This window comes from Polyodon spathula, chromosome 8 (assembly GCF_017654505.1).
Source record: "Polyodon spathula isolate WHYD16114869_AA chromosome 8, ASM1765450v1, whole genome shotgun sequence".
Taxonomy (NCBI): Eukaryota; Metazoa; Chordata; class Actinopteri; order Acipenseriformes; family Polyodontidae; genus Polyodon; species Polyodon spathula.
The window spans coordinates 17,078,142-17,099,982 of record NC_054541.1 but is presented as its reverse complement, the minus strand read 5'-3'; the positions used below and the strand labels follow the sequence as shown (position 1 = coordinate 17,099,982).

General features: G+C 38.6%; 2 protein-coding genes across 4 annotated transcripts in view; one reads left to right on the top strand and one right to left on the bottom strand.

The window, feature by feature from the left end:
* The window catches only part of LOC121319534 (voltage-dependent calcium channel subunit alpha-2/delta-4-like), a 152,652-nt gene that overhangs the window by 50,994 nt on the left and 79,817 nt on the right, over positions 1-21,841 (bottom strand). The window lies entirely within an intron of this gene.
* The window catches only part of LOC121319533 (leucine-rich repeat and transmembrane domain-containing protein 2-like), a 50,695-nt gene that overhangs the window by 10,490 nt on the left and 18,364 nt on the right, over positions 1-21,841 (top strand). Inside the window, exon 1 of one of the 3 annotated variants that reach the window (XM_041257056.1) lies at positions 7,378-7,795. The exons of 1 other annotated variant lie outside the window; for it this stretch is intronic. The gene's annotated coding sequence lies outside the window, so the exon portion shown is untranslated. Of the gene's footprint in view, positions 1-7,377; positions 7,796-14,815; positions 15,224-21,841 lie in introns of those variants that run through there. One more of the 3 variants, XM_041257055.1, reaches the window with a different exon arrangement.

The window sequence follows — 21,841 nt, the reverse complement described above, 5'->3', positions numbered from 1 at the left end:
GACCTGCACTTCCTTGAAAAAAAAAGAAATTGTCTCTCTCAGCTCTTCTTTTCTGTCATTAACCAAGCAGCTGCTTCCACTATTGGCTTTGACCCCAGATATACTGCTGAGGTGAAAAATTACAGAGGAAGAGAACAGTAACTTCAATGAATCTAATACCAGATATTGTGTTAAAATGTTTCTTTCAAAACTGCACATTTCAGACATTTATACAGTAACACATAAAAGTACATAAGACTTATGGAAGCATTTTGTAATTTAAATGTTTCTAAATACATAAAAACTGTAATTCACATCCCTTCTGGAGCCTATTAGCAGCAACTACACTGATAATTTCGCTCAGAGTGTAGATTTCACACCCAGAATGTCAAAGACAAAGAATTCTAAAAGTTTAAGCCACAGCATATTCTACATAAACAGATTAAATGTGTTAATATCAGCTTGCATAGGTCACGTTTACGCAAAAATTTGCATCCTAAACGCAAAGTAAATCCATTAGATGGGAAAATATTTGGTCTTGCTTTCATGGGACGCACACAAATGGAAAGGGACGCAAATGTACATATTTCTGCTACTCTATTACACTGCAGCAAAATGACTTGCTTGTTTTAAAAAAAAATGTTCTGCAACACACAGTCAGCGCTCACATATCTAACCCTATAAAATGTTGACTTTTTTTGTGTTCCCTGAAAAACGGACAATATAAAAAATACATATCTGAAAGGATTGTGTTTTAAAATAAGTAGGCTTCCATTTAGATGTATTGGTTTTGTTGGTACAGTTCTATATTTTTAACAGAATACAAATTTTTATTCAGAATGATATGATTCTGAAAATATCACTTGCCAAAACTAAAGAGATGACACGTTAACTGCAATACAGTACATACTTTCAAATCCAGTACGCATTGCAGAGGTATGTAAAATGTACCATTAACTACCTAACAGCAAAATGCAATCTAAATCTAATGGAATTTAAATGCACAGAACTGCGTAAAACATAAAAGGCAATGCAATTTAGCAAAACCAAAAGATTTAAAAAAAAACAAAAAAAAAACCTTTCCAGAATTAAACAGTACCAAGTCAGTATTCAGAATTGCAGGATATAGAGCTCGATAAGGCCCTAATGTCACAGTTCACTTGCAAATGAAAATGCACAAAAGATTACAGATAAAATATGTATATAGTTATTATAGTATCTAAAACTGTTTAATGATAAACTGTTACATTACCCTAGCTTGTCTCCTTTGATTTGTTTTGGCTGCATTTTCATTATGTGAAACTGCACAATACAAGACAGACTGATTTGGCACTAGAGTGCTATAACAGCATTGATTAAGGTACACTCCAGTCCTGTAGGTGGCAGCAATAAGCCTTTCATTTGGCTTACGCAACAATACTAAGGATATTTACTTTTAGGCCCTGTCTACACTACATAACCGATTTCGAGAACCGTACTCAAAAATGTTTGAATTAATCCAGCTCAAAGCATCCACACCGAAGCACAGTTTCATGTTTAGTCGGGTGTAATGCACACACACACACACTACAGTACTGTTATACTAGTTTGGTTACAGTTCCTAGCAGCGCAATGAACAGTGGAAATTAATATGACAGTATCCCACCATGCACTATATTTTATTTCAAAATAATGTGTTATTTTAAGTATATTTATAAGTATTTTGGAAAAAATAAATGTGAACTCACACACACACACACACACACACACACACACACACACACACACACACGTAGGGTTTTAAGTTTTCAGGTTTTATTTTTAATCATAATTAAACTCAGAAAAAGCTGTTAATTACAAAACAATCTTTGCTTTTACCTGCATATCTTGCCTGAGCCTAATTCTGGTCCCTTTAATTTTATTTCAAACAGTTTATTATATGAATATAGATTATTCATCCCCGATCCTACTTTTAACTTGCATTTTTGCAGTCATCTAATTTATCGTGCTTTTGTTATTTTTCCCACTAGTTTAACAGGGATGTCTGACAGAGTTTTTAAGCATAAAAATGAATACCTAGTTTGTAGTGTACACTGATAGGAAGTCAGTTGGAAGTGTTTTTGCTAAACACTCAGCATCTTCAAGAGATTCTCATGAAGAAAACCACCCATCTGCATCTCAGCCATTTACTTCTGACTGTACAAGTACTACGGTGACCGAAGCAGTTCCAAGCAGCAGTAATGCAGAAAAACGCAAATGAAAAATATTATAATTTTGAATGGGATATTAAGTATCTGTGGCTTGTTTATCGAGATGGCAAGAGAGAAAAGTGTGTCTGCGTATATGTATATCTGTACACAGACAGATTATTTAAACTACTATATGGCATAGAGCATAGTGATTTTGTTGCAATTATCAGAACAGGCTACAGACACACAAATCACACACCATGTCACTCATGTTCACGCACACACTCCCACACACATGCACAAGCCCAGAGGCACACATTCCTTTAAATAGTTTTTTCTTCTAATTAGAAATGCCCTGTTTCTTTCAGGGGGCTGATTCAGATCGTTTTGTTAATTGAAGCACAGCTCTCAGGGAGAATGTATGCAGATTGTCACAGCCAGTGCCAGCAGCACACCTGTTCCAGACAGAGATCAGACAGACCAGGCTCGCCTCAGATATGCAGATATATAAGACGACCAGGGTGGCCACCTTTTGAAGTGATGAAATCTGGCAGATGGCATCTTGCCGATAAAGCACCATACACATTTAGATCTTCAGGCTTCCACAGATGACTGCTAACTATGCTTTATCACATTTTGGTATTATATTACTGTAGTAAACTTTTAAAAGGGTATACAGTAAGGCAGTATCAGTTTTCCAGATATGCCATTTCACTTATTTTTTACATCCCTCCAAAATAAAACATAATTGGGTCTCTCTACAGTTAAAGATAAACCCTGGCCTTTCAAAACATTTTGACTTCACCTGAAAGCTGTAATAGCTGTAACACAGTGCCTTGTTGAATTATAGAAGAAAGGGATAGGGTTGCAATTACGTCAGTCCTTTTCAGGACAATTGTTAATGGTACAAAGCTAGGAACAAACTTGGGCCCCAAGTTTTTTATTATTAGTTTTGTAACATTATAATTCCCATGTGTAATGGGCAGTGTTGTGTGATATGCTGCCATTGCAGATTCTGTCCGCTGTTGGTGAGATGAGATGAGATGAGTTTAAAAGATGCACCGAATGCTGACGAGCCTGGCTCTTTTGCGTTATGATTAAGACACCGGTTTGCGGTGCGTGGGATCACCGGTTCATGCCCAGCCTTTGCTCTGTTACTCATGCTTATCCTAGACTGGTCAACACTGCCGCTCTATGTTCCAGGTCTTTGTTCCAACCGTGTTCATCATTAAATCGAACAAATTTAAACCCTTATCCTCAACCAATGTATCAATTGATACCTAAGGCTGCAAATCTACGTTTAATATATTCAAATGATTACACCTTCTATGTAAGTCGTTCACAGTTTAAACTATCAAAAACAATTCAATTTAGGAGTTTTTTTTTAGTATTATAGTCACCTTTAATCAAGACACCATTAAACTTTTTTATTTAAAATAGTTAGAAGCAGTCCAAAATTAGACTTGTATATGCAGTCATGATTGGCAAAGAAACTAGCACAGCATTTCCCTCAGGGCACAGCCCTCTCAATGAAGATAAAAACCATGATCCGAAACAAGTTTAGGAGGTGCTATGCATCAGAGACAAAATTCCCATACGGATCTGAGAAATGCTGGTTACATTTTAATCAAATAAATACAGTAACGCAGAGCCAAGTTACATCTTACATTACTGTACAGGAGTCGAATGCTCACGATACTGTACAGACAATGCCAACAACAGTCTTGGGTGTCTGCTGATTCACTTTGGCACGCCTGTCCCACAGCAGAGCAATGAAGCAACTAAAAAAAAAAACAAAAAAAAAAACACTTCATGAAACTTAGATTGAAACTCACTAACCCATTGACACATACAGTGTCACATGCTCCAAACACTTTTGTTATTGGTTACTGTGAAAGAGTGAGGGACCCTGTGATAGAGCAGAGAGATTGCAGTTGAGATGGCAGTGGAGCCCGAGATTTGTTAATTCACACAATAATAGATCCCAAGACAACAAAGAGGTTCTAAGGTACCAGTGATGGTTGTCGCTTGCATGATAGTTTCACTCAAAGCAGACTGTGATGAGTCAAAGGGGCTTCGGTCTGCAATTCAGCCTCCCAACAGTAGAAGGCATCAAACCAACTCGGGACTTCCCTTACCAAGGTCTTGTGACCATGACAAAAGTCATCTTTGAGGGGCGGCACCTTGGTGAGAGGCGGAAGTACGAGTATGTAAATTCCAGCCACTGGAGTCAAGTGAAATTAAGGATACCTGTCAGTTTGGGATTGGTGATCCACTGACTACCGGAGCGGGGTTTGCATACTAAAGGGAACGTGCTACTGTGTTCGGGGTTGGTCCTAAGGAATAGAGGCGGGGGAAAAAAGGCTGGAGGGAAGTACGTGGGAGTTTGGACTGTGTCACGAACGGAGGCTTTACTAACTTGGCTCTTTTCTGTTTTTATTCCTTTTTGTTTTATTTTTGGATTTAAGCAGAACGCGAACAGGACTAAGAGGCTTCCGTTCCTTTATTTTTGATTACTCCAGCACTCCCTCCCTCACATCCTTCTTTATTATTTTTCTTTTTTCAGTGTAATATTAAATAAAATTTTAATTTTTACACGTAAATCACTGTCTGGAAAATCCATTTTTACTCACACGCCTCACACAGACTTACAGAGAAGCAGTCAAAACCAAAACCAAATTCTAACAAAACGAAGGTTTAGCAGTTCAAGGGCTGTGCACCACACTCCTAGTGAGGCATCCCGCAACTGGACCACTACACTGACTAAAACACGGGAACGTCAGTCTTCGAGTTTGCAGCATGAGTCAAAGCCGCTTGGCTTCTCCTCTCAACCGATCAATGAACCCTCTCCCTTTGCCACAGATTCTTCCCCTCTCACACCTACAAACCAGCCAATAGTCACTCTATCGTTCTGTAGCCAAGGAATTATTGCCCTCTGATGTCACTCAGCAGTCAGAAGTCAAAAGACAATTGAACTGTGACATTGCATTTTTAATAAAAAGTGACAAATCAAAAAAACACCACCATTTATATATTCAATCAGGACCATACCTGGCATTTCAATTACTTTAAGGGAAAGAATACACTTATGAGACTCCCGCACAGCATCTTGATATTGTCAAAGTGACATTCTCTTCAATACCACGTCTCCTTCCCCACCCACCTCCTGTCCTCTGCTCACTCACTCCCATCACTCTCTGCAACCCCTACTGATCTACCCTCTTTCTCTTCGTTCTTGCCCCTCTCGGACTGCGATTTTTGGCTCCTTGCTCCAGAGCCATAAACCCACCACATGTGCTCTAGACTCCCTTCCCATTCACCTCTTCTAGGCTTCTGGTCCTGCTCTACTCCCTTTCATTTCCTCTCTTTTTAACACCTCTCTACACTCTGGCTGTTTTCCCTCTGCCTTCAAACAGGCCTGCATCACCCCATCTTAAAAAAACCCTCATGATCCGTCATCCCTCCAGAACTACTGTCCTGTCTCCCTCCTCCCATTCCTCTCCCTCCTCCCATTCCTCTCGTTCCACTGCCCTCTCCTCTGTCCTAATTCTCCTCGACCTCTCTGCTCCCTTTGACACAGTCAACCACTCTATTCTCCTGTCCTCCCTCACTGACCTGGGACTCTCCGGCACTGCTGTCATCTGGTTCTCCTCCTACCACTCTGATGGCACGTACCAGGTGTCCTGGCATGGCTCACCTTCTGCCTCTTGCTCTCTTTTGTCAGGTGTTCCCCAAGGCTCAGTCCTGGAACCCCTTATGTTTTCTTTTTACACCAGCTTCCTGGGTCCCCTTATCTCCTCCCATGGCTTCTCGTATCATTTCTATGCTGACGATGCCCAGATCTTTCTCTCCTTCATTTCCTCCCATATCTCTACCTGCCCCTCGGCCATTTCCTCCTGGATGCACTTGCATCATCTCAAACTCAACTTCTCCAACTTATCTTATTCTTCCCCCTCTTCCTCCCCCACCACCTATCTCTTTATCTCTATTCCTCTTGAATCCACCACCCTCTCTCCCTCATCCACCAAGAACCTCAGTATCACTCTCGACCCCTCCCTCTCCTACTCTCAGCAAATCTCTACTCTGGCATGCTCCTGCCACTTTTTCCTCAACAATGTATGCAGAATTCTCCCCTTCCTCACTGACTACTCCACGCAGCTCCTTGGTATTGTCCCTCCTTGACTACATCCTGCCTCTGCTATCCATCCACTCCAGCTCATCCAAAACTCTGAAGCTTGCCTGGTCTTTTCCCTTTCTCGTTTCTCCCATGCTACACCGCTTCTCCGCTGTTTGCTCTGGCTCCCTAAAAGCTGTTTTGACCTTTTTGCTCCGTCCTCATTTCTCCCTAGACCACTGCTCGCCTCCTCCGCTTCTCCACCACCACCAGCTTAGCTGTAACCCCCCCTCCGCTCCTCCACTTTCAGAGCCCGCTCCTTCTCCACCCTTGCCCCTCAGTGTTGGAACGACCTACCCACAGATATCAGGACTGTTCTCATCCATTTATCGTACTTAATAAAGGCGTTTGTTAAAATAATAATAATAATAATAATAATAATAATAATAATAATAATAATAATAATAATAATAATAATAATAATAATTTAAATGATGGCAGTAATTACGTTAGACACTGTTTAGACAAATTGAATAGATGTTTTATCTTTTTGTGGAAAACCTTGGGTTGAATTAAAGACCTCCAGTTAGCAATAAAGCCTGTGGCTTTGGGGCTTTGCTCACTGTCACTACTTCGTCCCTCTGGGCAACACTTTTCCACTATAAGCCTCAAAACTCTAATCAAAACCCTAACTGTACGTGTCAAATGGGTTATGACACCGTGGTTGTTGGTACTATTTAGATCTAAACTGAGGTGTGAAATTAATAGGGATCACCCCCCCCCCCCCCCACACACACACACACACCCCCACCCCCCCCCCCCCCCCCCCCCCCCCCACCCAATACCCCATTTACCAAATCCACTACCCTCCAAACACCCACTCCCACCAAGGCTCTCTGACTCTCCCGCCAGTTCAAATAAAATACAATCTAAACACTTAATTTGCTTTTCTGAAAAAAAAAAAAAAACTGCAAGGAAGGGAGCTACTGTGCTGATGAGGTCCTCAGCTATGTCAGCTGATACTCTCAGTGTAACCAGAGGAGACAGCAGATGCAACAGCAGCACAGTCTCATGTTTCTATCTTTAACACACCCATCCACACACACACACACACACACACACACACACACACACACACACGCAGACTGGCAGAAAGGGCATGCATGCATAAATACGTATGCAAACACACTGCACTCGTATGCATGTAGACCTACTATACAAAAACAAACACACACACGCTCTTTCTGGCAGAAGCCAGTGGACATCATAAATACATCAAGTGCCCGTTTGCCCTAAGGAGGCAGATTGGCTAGTCAGACCACCCTTTCCTAAGAAGACTACATTTCCTCTACAGTCTCGGGATGCATTTGTGTACAACGAACTAAAAGCAGGAGTCTTCCATTTTCCACACAAGGAGGACTATGATATTTTTTCGAGGGGGAGAATTCTTGGAAAACATCTGTACATAAGTTTTATTTATTTTAATGAAAAAGTTTGATGCTACAGTTTTGTCAACTGACATGAATGGGATACGGTGAGTTGTGTTTCATATATATATATATATATATATATATATATATATATATATATATATATATATATATATGTGCATTTTTATGTAAAGTAAATGGGAGGGTAATATTATAATGTTATATATTGTTGTCTAGTTAAGATTATCACAGAATAACAGTTTTTCTTTTAAACAACAAGCAGCTGACAAAAATATAGGATGGGGACTAGACTACAGAACAGGTGGCAATCTGGACATCCAAATATACTACTAACTGAGACATCTACTATAATGTATTTTAGCATGCAAGGCTTTTAATAAGTATAAGTAGAGCACGTTGTACATGTTGCACAGCAGCTGATTGCATTGGTGAGTACAAAGGCACAGTGCAGTGCAGAGACACATTGGAAAGCAGTGGTGTGCGTTTGCGGTTCTGAGAACGAGTGGCTACTCTGTGGGTCTGTGACTCACAGGAACAACAGCTGTGCTACAGTGGATGCTTTTAATAATTAAGCTCTTAATATGAAACAAAATGACAATTTTAAACAGAAGCTGGTAAAAAACAAAAAACATGTGATGCATGTGTGTGACTACTCTTACATGAACATTATTAGTCATGTTCCCTTAAGAACGTACATTCTTAAAGTAATATCTAAACATCTCCAAATTCTGAAAATATAATTATCAAATGGGTCTTTAAATGTGTCAGCAGTTTAATATAACTAATTAAACTACCAGCCTATCTTCTGTTTCTTTTCAATTGTATAGCTTCATAAAATGGCTTGTACAGCACTGTATGTGCCTGCCACCTGCCTCTTATCACGTTCAGAGTGGCTGTGTGATGCAACGAAGAATGCAAGAAGAGAAAGCACTCAGCATGATGACAGCTCATATAAATATGCATGTATGTTAGAGTAGGACCTTATATACCGTGTGTGTAATAGCCATACTGAGACTCTTTTAATTAATTTAACAATACTAGGCTGTTTCTCGTACTGATGAAAAGGATCTTTCTATAACAATCCAAATTGCTGTATTATTTCTATTGGAAACAAAATCGCAGTACTTATACATACAGAATAACGGATAACTTATTTGTGCTTTTGTTTCCACTGACCATGTATAAAATCACAAGTTTTCGGGACAGGTTTCAAATTAATCAGACGCAAATAATATTACAAAATAAACAGGTTCCAAACAATGTGGTTTCCAGTGATATGGGTGGCATGGGAATGCAACTGGGTGATTTAAAAAACCTAACACCAAGCCCGGTATAGGATTATATGTGCAGAAACTCGTAATTGCCTTTTATTCAATACTTGCTGAGAAGAAGAAAAGCTGTCCTTCCCTCATGTTTACAATTGAGTGCCAATCAGTGGCAATTCACTTCCGCACTCAGTGTTTTAAAAGCAGATTGGAACATTATTTTCCTCTTATCCGAGGCTCTGACAGTTGTATTGCTGTACTGGTGTACCCTGAACTTACAAGATCCAACATGTAAAACATTGACGGTTATTACAGCTATGGCCAAAAGTGTTGCATCACTTAGAATTTTAGGAATGAAACAGTATATATATATATATATATATATATATATATATATATATATATATATATATATATATATATATATATATATATATATATATTAACATAATGTAATCAAAGAAACAACAAAATGATATTGCAAAAGTCTACCGGAAGCCATAATAGTAGTGCAGTATTTCATGTAAGATTTTAAAATGTCTCATGTTTTTGTTAAGTATATTGAAAACTACAAAGTGGCATGTAATTCAATATGTTAATGTAACATTATTCAGCAGGTTTTATTGGACTTTATGAAGCAAAATGAGTTCATTCTATAGGGTGAGGCACAACTTGTGTCCATAGCTGTAGGTTACATGAAGTACAGAATAAATAATTGAACACAAAAACAGATACAGGATACCGGATAATGTGAAAGACAGTTCCTGCCAGCTGCTTGATTAAATACACATTGTTTGCACAAACATATTAACAAGAGAATAAGGTGTTTACAAAAAGGTTCCCCTGAGTATGGAAATAATTCAAACGTACTGCTGATAAAGCAAAATACTCATAACACAAGCCATTCTCTTCTGCGTAGACATCGACATGACAGTCTTGATAAGAAAGCTGGAAAATCGATCAGCTAATGTGTTTTTAAATTTTCTTTCTTAGATTGGGCTTAATAGCTAGTCTTGTTCTGAACAGACTTGCTTTTCTAAAGGAAACGTATTTTAAACATGTTTGCATATTTCCATGAAGTTACAAATACATCCACAGTATGAATACATTTTGTTTCATTATTATACAATGTCTTAATAAGAAACAAATGAGGCAGCACACTGAATTCTATGTTACAGGTTTCCGAAGTACTTAATTAGGTTACGAACTGAAAACAAAAGTAATTTTTTTTTGGCTAGCTAGCAAGTTACATTACTAGCCTTTGTAGTCGTTGACTCAGGCAAGGACGAAATTAGAGGCATTATTAGCATTAGGCAGACAGATTATGTTTACAATAAGGCATGCTTAAAATTCAAAGGTAGAGCACAGCATACAGTCATGCTAAAGAATCAATAAGTGCAGTTCATATTTATTGACTGGTGAAATACAATTCAAAGTTGCTGCAGTATGTCCACTTTTTTGTCATTTCAATTATTTTCACAAAACAAACATTAAACTTTATAGCTAACGTGTGCAGTGCAAAAGTACATTGTGAAAATACACAACTGTAGGTGAAAAACGCTAAACAAAAAGTCGCTACACTTACAAAAATATATAAACATGTATAGCTTTCGGTCCACTAAAATAAATGGCTTTGCATAGTCTCTGCAAGTAAGAAGTTGGAGTGTCCAGAGTGAAAACACAACACGAAATAAATTAATGCACCATTACAGTTCAATATAAAAAAATGCTTGAGTTGTAAGCTCTTGCAGTGTCTAAATATAAAATCAATCAGACTGCGGGGTCTGTCTGAACTCTTCTCCATTTGAACCTTCATCACTGACGATGCAAGCTATCACAGAGCAACTGCTTCTCAGCAGTTTTTTCTATTCACGTGAGCCGCGATATTTCCACTCAGACATTATTTGCACATGGTTATTAAAAACTGGAAAATAATAGTGAAAATGAAACTTTCAGCTAAAAGTTGTGAGGGAGGGCGAACGCTCAAACCAGGGTGTTGACGCTTCAGAATCCAGTAGAAATATACATTTGTATATACTGTATACAAAAAATATATATTAGGTATTTTACCTTGGTATTGCTGAAAAAATATTTTTATGATCCACCCAACAAACATATGAGGGTAACATTTTGGTTCCCATGCTGATTATATATATATTTCACTTATTTCAAACTTAAAATGTTATTAGATCTTAATCTAAGTCCTAGTAATAGATAAAGATAACTCGATCAAACAGGTGACACAAAAACATGATCATTTTTCAACATTTAGTTATCCACAAATGATTCAGCTTTCAATATCCATGTGTGAAAAAGTATGTGAACCTTTAGATTGCAGCAATGACTTCAACTAAGAGTTTCCTGTAACTGTTGGTCAGACTCTCACATCGGTTTTGAGGAATTTTGGCCCATTCCTCCTAGCAGAACTGCTTCAACTCTATGACATTTGAGGGCTTCCTTGCATGGACAGCTCGCTTCAGGTCCTGCCACAACAGTTCGATGGGGTTTAGGTCCGGACTTTGACTAGGCCATTCTAAAACGTGGAATTTCTTCTTCTGCAGCCATTCTTTTGTAGATCTGTTTGTATGTTTAGGATCAATGTCTTGCTGCATGACCCACTTTTGGTTCAGCTTCAGCTCACGGATGAATGGCCTGACATTCTCCTCTAGAATCCTCTGATACAATGCAGAATTCATGGTTGTGTCAATGGTGGCAAGCCATCCAGGTCTTGAGGCAGAAAAGCAGCCCCAAACCATCACACTCCCACCACCATGCTTGACGGTTGGGATGAGGTTCTTCTGTTCGAACACAGTTCTACCTTTGACTCGTCTGTCCAGAGAACATTGTTGCAGAAGTCTTGTGGATCATCTATGTGCTCTTTTGCGAACTTCAGATGCCATGAACACCATTCTTGTTCAGTCCTTTTCTGATAGTTGAGTCATGCACACTCACATTAGCCAAGGCGAGAGTGGCCTGCAGATCCTTGGATGTTACTCTGGGGTTCTTTGTGACTTCCTTGATAATTTTCTGGGTTTGTTCTTGGAGTGATTTTGGTAGGACGAATGCTTTTGGGTAGACTGACTGTGGTCTTGAACTTTATCTATTTGTAGACTATCTGTCTGACAGTGGATTGGTGGAGCCCCAAATCCTTAGAAATGGTTTTGTAACCCTTTCTAGACTGATAATCATCAATAACTGTTTTTCTGAGGTCCTCAGAGATTTCTTTTGATCGTGGTATGACGTGTTTCCACACACCTGTATGGTGAAAACCAAACTCACAAAGTTTCTGAACTTTATACAGGGTGGGGCTTCCCAAACTCACCCCTGAAGACCTACCTAATTATTTAAACAAGTGATTCTAATTATCCCCTTAATTGAGCTGATAAAACCAGGCGTTCACTTACTTTTTCTGAATCTTAATTACTCATTGTTTGTCTAATTCATACATCATTTTGTTTAAAAATACATGGAACTGGTTAATATAAACCCTATTGGATATTTAAGAAAAGTTTTGATTCAAGAAGGCTATTATGGTAAAACTATGGAATTTCCAAAATTATCATTGGGGTTCACAAACAAGGTACTGTGTGAACCTGTGGTGGCCTTAGGGTAAATCCGTGCCTTAAAAGAATGTGTTACCCCGTCCAGTTTAGACGGACATTTCTTACAAACCGTCCCTATCCCAATAAAGACAGGTTTGGCTGTATTCCCACACAACCGACACAATTGTTTTACGTTGACACCATATTAAACTGAATGTCACTCTGCCAGTAGATCAGCACATTAGTCGTCCGTTTAACATTTGTCCTCGGCCAAATCGTTAGCAATCAGGCAGTTCCGTTTCTGAAGGCCAAGAGGCTGTCGGACACCCCAGAACAAGGTACTGTGTGAACCTGTGGGGTATAAATGCTGGTTCCTGGCAAATGGTTTAGCCATCCAGTTATAGTGAGTTGAAGAAAATTACGTATAGTTTAGTACTCCATGTGGGAGCTAGGCTTTGTTTAGTTTATTTTGTGTGAAAAATAAAATGCACAAAAGTGCTTAACTACAAGTTTTGTATCTGGGTCTGCTAATTAAGGAGCAAACAAGAGTGACCAGAGAGAGGCTGTGTTACCACACACACACACACACACACACACACACACACACACACATACATATACATATATATACAACAAGATATGTTGGTATGTTTGTCAAGGGAAAGTGTGTTTGCAAACAAACCAGTTTAATCTATTAATGCCACAATAGTGGTATCAAAAAGTGATAATTCCTCTAAAGTAAAATATACTTGAAGTTTGACCCATTCAGCTCCTCAAGACCATCACTTTCAATTTTAACATAAAATGTCTTGTTTTCAATCACTCAACAACACCCAGAATACCCTTGAGTGTGGTACATCGTCCGCTCTGTTTTCCTGCCAACACATTCTCTGCTCGACCCCCTCCAATCTGGTTTTCACCTGGCACACTCCACTGAAACTGCTCTTCTGTCTGTCACGAACTCTACTCTCTGCCCGTGCCGCCTCCCTCTCCTCTGTCCTAATTCTCCTCAACCTCTCTGCTGCCTTTGACACAGTTGACCACTCTATTCTGTCCTTCCCCGATGACCTGGGAATCCCCAGCACTGCTCTGATGGCACGTATCGGGTGACATGGTGTTGCTCACCCTCTGCCTCTTGCTCTCTTTCGACAGGTGATCCCAAGGCTCAGTCCTGGGACTCCCCCTGTTTCCTCTCTACACCTGCTCCCTGGGTCCCCTCATCTCCTCCCATGGCTTCTCGTATCTGGGCTTCTGATGATGCCCAGATCTTCCTCTCCTTTTCCCCCCCGACTCCGACATTTCCTCGTATATCTCGACTTGCCACTCGGCCATCTCCTCCTGAATGCACTCGCCTCATCTCAAACACAACCTTTCCAAATCAGACCTCCTTTTCTTCCCCCCTCTTCCTCCCCCATAGCTGATATCTCTATCTCTATTCCTCTTGAATCCACAACCCTCTCTCCCTCTTCATCCACCAAGAACCTCAGTATCACCCTAGACCCCTCCCTCTCCTACTCTCAGCAAATCTTTACTCTGGCACGTTCCTGTTACTTCTTCCTCAGCAACATACACAGAATTCGCCCCTTCCTCATTGACTACTCCAAGCAGCTCCTAGTTCAGGCCCTGGTACTGTCCTGCCTTGACTACTGCAACTCTCTCCTGGCTGACGTCCCTGCCTCTGCCATCCGTCTGCTCCAGCTTATCCAAAACTCTGCTGCTCGCCTTGTCTTTTCCCTTCCTCGTTTCTCCAACGCTACACTGCTGCTCTGCTCTCTGCACTGGCTCACTATTGCTACTTGCATCCAATTCAAAACTCTTATACTCGCCTATCACTGTCTTGACCTTCCTGCTCCCTCCTATCTCCAGACTATTATTTCTCCCTACACCCCCTAACTGGTCATACATGAAGTTTAACCGTGGTTGGCACCAACAAATCTAAAATTAGGTGTTACTCCACAAATAAATAGGGATCACCCCCCCCCCCCCACCCAACCACCACCACCCACCCCCCCCAAATACCCATTTACCAAATCCACTACCCTCCAAACACCCACTCCCACCAAGGCTCTCTGACTCTCCCGCCAGTTCAAATAAAATACAATCTAAACACTTAATTTGCTTTTCTGAAAAAAAAAAAAAAAACTGCAAGGAAGGGAGCTGCTGTGCTGATGAGGTCCTCAGCTATGTCAGCTGATACTCTCAGTGTAACCAGAGGAGACAGCAGATGCAACAGCAGCACAGTCTCATGTTTCTATCTTTAACACACCCATCACACACACACACACACACACACACACACACACACACACACACACGCAGACTGGCAGAAAGGGCATGCATGCATAAATACGTATGCAAACACACTGCACTCGTATGCATGTAGACCTACTATACAAAAACAAACACACACACGCTCTTTCTGGCAGAAGCCAGTGGACATCATAAATACATCAAGTGCCCGTTTGCCCTAAGGAGGCAGATTGGCTAGTCAGACCACCCTTTCCTAAGAAGACTACATTTCCTCTACAGTCTCGGGATGCATTTGTGTACAATGAACTGAACCAAAAGCAGGAGTCTTCCATTTTCCACACAAGAAGGAATATGCTATTTTTTCGAGGGGGGAAAACATCTGTACACAAGTTATATTTATTTTAATGAAAAAGTTTGATGCTACAATTTTGTCAACTGACATGAATGGGATACGGTGAGTTGTGTTTCACTCATATATATATATATATATATATATATATATATATATATATATATATATATATATATATATATATTTTTTATTTTTTTTTATTTTTGAAATGTAGTTTCAAAAGTAAATGGGAGGGTAATATTATAATTTTATAGAATGCCTGTCGGAGACATTATTGTTGTCTAGTTAAGATTATCACAGAATAACAGTTTTTCTTTTAAACAACAAGCAGCAATTATGGCAATCTGTACATCCAAATATACTATTAACTGAGACACCTACTGTAATGTATTTTAGCATGCAACTTTTAATAAGTATAAGTAGAGCATGTTGTACATGTTGCACAGCAGCTGTGTGCATTGATGAGTACAAAGGCACAGTGCAGTGCAGACACATTGGAAAGCAGTGGTGTGCGTTTGCGGTTCTGAGAACGAGTGGCTACTCTGTGGGTCTGTGACTCACAGGAACAACAGCTGTGCTACAGTGGATGCTTTTAATAATTAAGCTCTTAATATGAAACAAAATGACAATTTTAAACAGAAGCTGGTAAAAAAACAAAAAAACATGTGATGCATGTGTGTGTGTGTGACTTAACCAAATGGGTCTTCAAATGTGTCAGCAGTTTAAAATATAACTAATTAAACTACCAGCCTATCTTCTGTTTCTTTTCAATTGTATAACTTCATAAAATGGCTTGTACAGCACTGTATGTGCCTGCCACCTGCCTCTTATCACGTTCAGAGTGGCTGTGTGATGCAACGAAGAATGCAAGAAGAGAAAGCACTCAGCATGATGACAGCTCATATAAATATGGGGGGGGGGGGGGGTTTGGACACTAGAGTAATATTGGACCAATAGACCTGTGCATAAAAACCCTTGGTTTTGTATGTTGCAAACACAAGGGCAGCTCTTACTGCTAGTAACATTCTATAAAGAGTTCAATTAAAAGCACCAGGCTTTATCCTGAGCTTATCTTACTACAGCTGAGGTATGGCATTCAGGAAGGTAAAATCACAAATCTGCATATCCTTCCACTGCAGTAACATGCCCATAAACATTAACCTATCACTTATCAAAGTAAGCATCTGAGAAACAAAATAGCTATATGAACTTGTTGATAATTCATAGAATAAAACTTGGCAAGAAATACACTTTTTTTGCCAAATAAAACAAATAAACCCTGGTATAATTTTCTCAGCCACCTGGCTGAACAAACAGACAAAGTTTTAAAAGCAAGAACAGTGCATGATTTTTATTGCTGTTCTGCTGCTGGTCCATAGGGGGAATGCTCTTCATTTAAAGTAATAATATCTGCAGGAATATATGTACTGACATATACTCCTACATAAACGACTTGCATTTGTTCTGACTTAAAAAATCAATTAACAGCCATATTGACTTAATGAGCCTTTCTTTTCACTCCAGCAAATGATGTGTTGCACATTTAAATATTTGAACAAAGAGTTTGTGTTGAAAGAGTCATATTTCTAACACTAAAACAGTAAAGAAACACACACACACAAGTAAATACTGCGTCTTCCAATGAATGCTACAATGTGCGCGTGTATTTTACTGACATTTTCATGTGATCGTCTTTTTCAAGTAATACAAAAACACAAACAGGATTATTTTGTATCCCTATTGGAAATTTAATTTCCAAGCAATACTCTGCAAACACAGTAAACCAGATATATATTTTTGAATGTATAGCTAGAAAAATCTTTTAGCTCGTTTGCTAGATATTAATTATGTAATTAAGAAATATATATGGTTTAACAATGCTAATTACAGCTTTAAAGGAAGTAGAGGGCAGAAATAAACATCAAAAGTTTTTTTATATAGCTTACTAAAGTAGGTCATTTTGAAAAAAAAAACTTACATACATACACGTATCTAAATAAACAGATTAGCGCAGGCTTGTTTCTTAACAGTAAAACAAACGTGGTCATGCAAAACCTTACAGGCTACTTACTCTCTGTTTAAATCTGAACCGATTAGTATTTATAGTATTTATATCAATTATTTTAATTATAGAACTGTAAGGTCTACAGAAAAAGAAAAAAAAAATTAGCTGATAAATAAACTCTGGTGAGTATGCACTTTCTGTCATGCAGATCGGTACCGAGACAGCTAAGACACAGTTATGTTCCCTTCTGTTTTCCTTTCCCATAGCCACAGACACTGAGTTCTAATTTAAATTAACCACCGTTTAAGAAAACAAAACAAAAACAAAACAAAACAAAAAAAACACGTTAATACACAACAACGCCACGTCGCTACATTGAAGACATTAAAATAAGGCAGCTTTATTTTTTCAGAGCAAAAGCAAGGAGTCCAAACTATATACTCGCCCCCTCCTCCCCCCCGCCCCGTAGGAAAAGTGGAGGGGCTATGGCCTCCCTGCCCCCCGGTAGCCATGGTGATGAGGATGCTCAGAAGCGAAAACTGAAATTTACCAATATGGAACTGGAGATTTTGGTACAAAAGCAGTACTTGTAACACATGAAGCTCGGAATACATCACCAGGCCAAAGCAATAACATGTGGAATGTGCGGTGGCTTCTTAATAAACAAATGTACCACTTCAGTTTGTAGTCCAGATTGCTTATACATTACGACGCATCACCCAATTACAGGGATTCGCATATTCAACTTTTTATTTCGTATAGAATAATTCCAGGCGAATAGACTTTTCAAACTTCAGAAACAATATGTTTTATTTAATTACAGCTAAGGCAGTCAAACAGGTGGATTATCCTTCCATTGTTGTACAGCCATATGTTCAGCAACAATACAGCTGCATACGAACTGCCTTCAGTTTAACTACGATTTATATCTTCTTAAAGTCTTATGCAGTTACAACTCTCCGATTTCTTATGTTTGTCTATATTTACATTTTATGAATCCATTGTTGTACAACAGTACGTTCAGCAACAATACAGCTGCGTACAAACAGTATTCAGTCTAAGTACGACTTAAAGCATATCTGTATGGTACATACGGCCAAAAAACTGTACTTGCTCTAATTACAAACTAACTGCGTCATCTGTTCCTCTGTCCTTTTTTTTTTTAACAGTTTTGTAATCATGATGTAGACTTTTGGAAGCAAAATGAGTGCATTCTATAGGGTGAGGCACAATTTGTGTTCATAGCTGTAGGTTACATGAAGTACAGAATAAATAATTGAACACAAAAACAGATACAGGATACCGGATAATGTGAAAGACAGTTCCTGCCAGCTGCTTGATTAAATACACATTGTTTGCACAAACATATTAACAAGAGAATAAGGTGTTTACAAAAAGGTTCCCCTGAGTATGGAAATAATTCAAACGTACTGCTGATAAAGCAAAATACTCATAACACAAGCCATTCTCTTCTGCGTAGACATCGACATGACAGTCTTGATAAGAAAGCTGGAAAATCGATCAACTAATGTGTTTTTAAATTTTCTTTCTTAGATTGGGCTTAATAGCTAGTCTTGTTCTGAACAGACTTGCTTTTCTAAAGGAAATGTTTTATTTTAAACATGTTTGCATATTTCCATGAAGTTACAAATACATCCACAGTATGAATACATTTTATTTCATTATTATAGTAATTATACAATGTCTTAATAAGAAATAAATGAGGCAGCCCACTAAATTCTATGTTACAGGTTTCCGATGTACTTAACTTAGGTTACCAACTGAAAACCAAAGTAATTTTTTTTGGCTGGGCTAGTTGGCTAGCTAGCAGGTTACATTACTAGCCTTTCTAGGCAAAGGCGAAATTACAGGCATTATTAGTATTATGCAGACAGATTATGTTTACAATAAGGCATGCTTAAAATTCAAAGGTAGTATGGAAATAATTCAAACATACTGCAGATAAAGCAAAATATTCATAACACAAGCCATTCTCTTCTGCGCAGACATCGACATGACAGTCTTGATAAGAAAGCTGGGAAATCGATTGTCTAATGTGTTTTTTTAATTTTCTTTCTTAGACCAGACTTAATAGCTGGGCTTATTCTGAACAGACTTGCTTTTCTAAAGGAAACGTATTTTAAACATGTTTGCATATTTCCATGAAGTTACAAATACATCCACAGTATGAATACATTTTGTTTTATTTGTTTTATTCTATGTTACAGGTTTCCGAAGTACTTAATTAGGTTACGAACTGAAAACAAAAGTAATTTTTTTTTGGCTAGCTAGCAAGTTACATTATTAGCCTTTCTAGTCGTTGACTCAGGCAAGGACGAAATTAGAGGCATTATTAGCATTAGGCAGACAGATTATGTTTACAATAAGGCATGCTTAAAATTCAGAGGTAGAGCACAGCACACAGTCATGCTAAAGAATCAATAAGTGCAGTTCATATTTATTGACTGGTGAAATACAATTCAAAGTTGCTGCAGTATGTCCACTTTTTTGTCATTTCAATTATTTTCACAAAACAAACATTAAACTTTATAGCTACAGTGTGCAGTGCAAAAGTACATTGTGAAAATACACAACTGTAGGTGAAAAACTCTAAACAAAAAGTCGCTACACTTACAAAAATATATAAACATGTATAACCTTCGGTCCACTAAAATAAAACCTCTACAAGTAAGAAATAGGAGTGTCCAGAGTGAAAACACAATACGAAATAAATGAATGCAGCATTACAGCATTAAAATGTTCAATATAAAAAAATGCTTGGTTTATAAGCGCTTGCAGTGTCTAAATACAAAATCAATCAGACTGCAGAGTCTGTCTGAACTCTTCTCCATTTGAACCTTCATCACTGATGATACAAGCTATCGCCTGAATCATTAATGCACACAGCAACTGCTTCTTGGCAGTTTTTTCTATTCACGTGAGCCTCGATATTTCCAATGCACAAAGCTTTTACACTTTACAGTCCAAAGTGACCCAGAGTGAGAGACGTGAAGTATGGCCTGACAGCGGTAGGGGAAAGGAAAACATAATTTAAAAATTAGCTATTTGTTTTGGTTGTCCTAATTTGTCTAAATGGCAAAAAACTGTTGATGAACCATCTGAAGACAACAAGCTAGCAGCTACCACCACCACCACCACCACCACCACCAGCAGCAGCAGCAGCAGCAGCAGTTCTGCACCAGTCAAACGATAATTAAATTAGTCAGGATTAATCATGACTCATTTATTATTAATAGTGTTAACATTAAATTATACCAAATCACTTTTTGATTTACAATGAAGGTAACCTATACAGTGTTGCCCAAATGCTTATAAAGTCAGCAAATAAAATAATGGTATTATTTAATTATAACGTTACTATTAATAACCCAATCATGCAGCATGGTTATACTCTCACCTTCACACGCCTATATGCACATATTGTAACATCCTCTTATAATACTGTAAGTGTTCGGTGGCTACTTCTATTGATGTTGAGTTTATTTATCATGGAGGCGAGCAAACAGTACCAGTGAAAATGCAGGATTTCACTGAACAATTAACTATAAACAAAATGTGTATTCGGTTGGGGAGTTCTATCGTAATTTTAAAAGCTTCATAAATATATAATTAAGTGTTATACATGTATAATAATTAACAAGAATGACAAATGACACTTCAAACATATTTATTTATAGCCTACAATCGTACATGCTAAAATAGTAGATGTCAACATAAGAAAATAAATTCCAACCAATATACATAGATAGCTTACTCCCCCCCGCCTCAATCCAAATTTTTAAAATGTATATAATCATTTTTTTTAATCCGTGCTGCCCAATTTTTACCCACATGCCAGATAATCATAAATCAGCATTGAATATGTGAAGTTATCTAAATAAATGTACATGCTGCATGAAGTTTACATATTATACACACACAGACAATAGATATTCACATTATTTATTATTTCCACATGGCTGCTGCTCACTCGTGGGAGAGCCGCCCGCCTGTATGGCAGTAGTTTTCATAACAGCGAATTATGCTTCCATTAATATTTCATGATCTCGTTAACATGCATTTTGATTATAGAGTTCCCCTTATTTAGTTGTTGAGACAGGAAGTGAAGCATGTGACCAGCGACAATTAAGCTTTTTAATGAGAAATGCGTTCATTAACGACCTCATCGACTCAATTTCAAAGCATTAGCAGACCGATTTAACACATTTCATTTGAAAATCACTTGCTACTAAAGCTCTCGTTACTATACCACGAGTTCGATACACTAACACTGGTTTTTGAAAATCCTGCCCAACGTCTCTTGTGTCAACAGGAATTAATACCAGTCAAATACATTAGAAGAACAATGAGCCTGGTTAGCACCTGGGGGCACAGGGAGAACGTCCTTCCTGAGGACTGGCTGCCTTACCCTCTGGGACTAGCTTCTGGGAGACCCCATATGGCTCTGAGCGGTCCACATAAAACCAATGCAGTCATATTCAGAGGGTGTTCATAGTTGCACAGTACATGAATGGGACTGTAATGGGGCAGAATTTAGGGGCTGCAATAGTTGTCTGAATGTAAGGGCAAAGCGAAGAACATAAAAGAGTGAACGCACAAGTTAAAATATTTGTATACAAATTTAGTTTATTGGATTACAGCCAAACGCAATCCACAATGTCTGTAGGAGGCCATGATTTGGTGAAGTTATCATA